Raw genomic sequence first — 2,500 nt, 5'->3', positions numbered from 1 at the left:
CCTGTGCGGTCCTATTCGACTCTTTTTAAGGGATCCTTTAAAAAGCACAGGGCAACGCGCTATATTCCCCAATTCCATTGCCGCGCGCCTTTTATGCGGTTCTGATGAAGCGAATTGCTACAAGCGCCTGCTGATTCCCGCTATGCAGCTGTAAAGACATGCAAATTAGGCTGTCCTGCTCTATAGCGGCCTTCTCTCATTATCCCCGGCAGTGGGCCGTCCTTTCACTTTTCCTTATTTGCATAACCCTAATGTATCTCAGGTGATATATTTTGACATTTTTAGCTTGACAAACTCTTTCTAGTGGTGTTTTTCTTTGACTTGTCATTTCTTTTAATCAGTTCTGCACCTTATTTGGCTATGTTTTTGCTGAGAAATGATAGCGTCTACGGAGTCGCCATGAGTAGAGCAGCATGTGTGCGCCGCCGAGACCTAGTTTAGGATGTTTGCCTGTTATACTCTGGTTTCTCTTCAGATCGAATAAATCTTTCGCCTTTTACTAAAGATTTCCGTGGAGGGGAACAACTATGAGTTTCAGAGAATTTTTTGATGCCTAGCTAAAGCTGGGCTTGCTAATCTGGTGAAAAATAGCTTGAGTTCTTTTGATTTGGAAAGATGCTGAGACAGCGTTAATGTTGTTGGTGGTGGTGGTGGTCAACGTGGCATCGAAAACCATTTGGTGGTCTTGGTCTACCTACAAGTTATCGGAGCATTTTTGGGTGTCTTTTTTTGGTGGCTTTGTGCGGTTGGCCTCAAATGAAAGTTGACGGTGTAGCCAACCAAAGCGGCTCCTGCTTGAATTCTTGCGGACTCGCTCCTGTTAGCAAAACGTTGAAAAAACTTCCCGCGTGCTCCATTCTCGGTAAGTCGGCCCCTGTGCGGTCCTATTCGACTCTTTTTAAGGGATCCTTTAAAAAGCACAGGGCAACGCGCTATATTCCCCAATTCCATTGCCGCGCGCTTTTTATGCGGTTCTGATGAAGCGAATTGCTACAAGCGCCTGCTGATTCCCGCTATGCAGCTGTAAAGACATGCAAATTAGGCTGTCCTGCTCTATAGCGGCCTTCTCTCATTATCCCCGGCAGTGGGCCGTCCTTTCACTTTTCCTTATTTGCATAACCCTAATGTATCTCAGGTGATATATTTTGACATTTTTAGCTTGACAAACTCTTTCTAGTGGTGTTTTTCTTTGACTTGTCATTTCTTTTAATCAGTTCTGCACCTTATTTGGCTATGTTTTTGCTGAGAAATGATAGCGTCTACGGAGTCGCCATGAGTAGAGCAGCATGTGTGCGCCGCCGAGACCTAGTTTAGGATGTTTGCCTGTTATACTCTGGTTTCTCTTCAGATCGAATAAATCTTTCGCCTTTTACTAAAGATTTCCGTGGAGGGGAACAACTATGAGTTTCAGAGAATTTTTTGATGCCTAGCTAAAGCTGGGCTTGCTAATCTGGTGAAAAATAGCTTGAGTTCTTTTGATTTGGAAAGATGCTGAGACAGCGTTAATGTTGTTGGTGGTGGTGGTGGTCAACGTGGCATCGAAAACCATTTGGTGGTCTTGGTCTACCTACAAGTTATCGGAGCATTTTTGGGTGTCTTTTTTTGTTGGCTTTGTGCGGTTGGCCTCAAATGAAAGTTGACGGTGTAGCCAACCAAAGCGGCTCCTGCTTGAATTCTTGCGGACTCGCTCCTGTTAGCAAAACGTTGAAAAAACTTCCCGCGTGCTCCATTCTCGGTAAGTCGGCCCCTGTGCGGTCCTATTCGACTCTTTTTAAGGGATCCTTTAAAAAGCACAGGGCAACGCGCTATATTCCCCAATTCCATTGCCGCGCGCCTTTTATGCGGTTCTGATGAAGCGAATTGCTACAAGCGCCTGCTGATTCCCGCTATGCAGCTGTAAAGACATGCAAATTAGGCTGTCCTGCTCTATAGCGGCCTTCTCTCATTATCCCCGGCAGTGGGCCGTCCTTTCACTTTTCCTTATTTGCATAACCCTAATGTATCTCAGGTGATATATTTTGACATTTTTAGCTTGACAAACTCTTTCTAGTGGTGTTTTTCTTTGACTTGTCATTTCTTTTAATCAGTTCTGCACCTTATTTGGCTATGTTTTTGCTGAGAAATGATAGCGTCTACGGAGTCGCCATGAGTAGAGCAGCATGTGTGCGCCGCCGAGACCTAGTTTAGGATGTTTGCCTGTTATACTCTGGTTTCTCTTCAGATCGGATAAATCTTTCGCCTTTTACTAAAGATTTCCGTGGAGGGGAACAACTATGAGTTTCAGAGAATTTTTTGATGCCTAGCTAAAGCTGGGCTTGCTAATCTGGTGAAAAATAGCTTGAGTTCTTTTGATTTGGAAAGATGCTGAGACAGCGTTAATGTTGTTGGTGGTGGTGGTGGTCAACGTGGCATCGAAAACCATTTGGTGGTCTTGGTCTACCTACAAGTTATCGGAGCATTTTTGGGTGTCTTTTTTTGTTGGCTTTGTGCGGTTGGCCTC

At 44.7% G+C, this 2,500-nt stretch overlaps 3 non-coding genes across 3 annotated transcripts; all 3 read left to right on the top strand.

Moving 5' to 3' along the window:
- The first annotated feature begins 455 nt into the window (after positions 1-455).
- LOC141124731 (U5 spliceosomal RNA) lies at positions 456-570 on the top strand. The gene has a single exon (XR_012241078.1). It is a non-coding gene; the product is annotated as a U5 spliceosomal RNA (small nuclear RNA).
- A 758-nt stretch (positions 571-1,328) lies between these two features.
- LOC141124730 (U5 spliceosomal RNA) lies at positions 1,329-1,443 on the top strand. Its single transcript, XR_012241077.1, has one exon. It is a non-coding gene; the product is annotated as a U5 spliceosomal RNA (small nuclear RNA).
- Positions 1,444-2,201: 758 nt separating this feature from the next.
- Positions 2,202-2,316, top strand: LOC141124933 (U5 spliceosomal RNA). The gene has a single exon (XR_012241251.1). It is a non-coding gene; the product is annotated as a U5 spliceosomal RNA (small nuclear RNA).
- The last annotated feature ends 184 nt before the right edge of the window (positions 2,317-2,500 follow it).

Source organism: Aquarana catesbeiana, linkage group LG01 (genome assembly GCF_042186555.1).
Source record: "Aquarana catesbeiana isolate 2022-GZ linkage group LG01, ASM4218655v1, whole genome shotgun sequence".
NCBI lineage: Eukaryota > Metazoa > Chordata > Amphibia > Anura > Ranidae > Aquarana > Aquarana catesbeiana.
The sequence above is the reverse complement of the archived record's forward strand: the minus strand, read 5'-3'. Positions and strand labels throughout refer to the sequence as shown.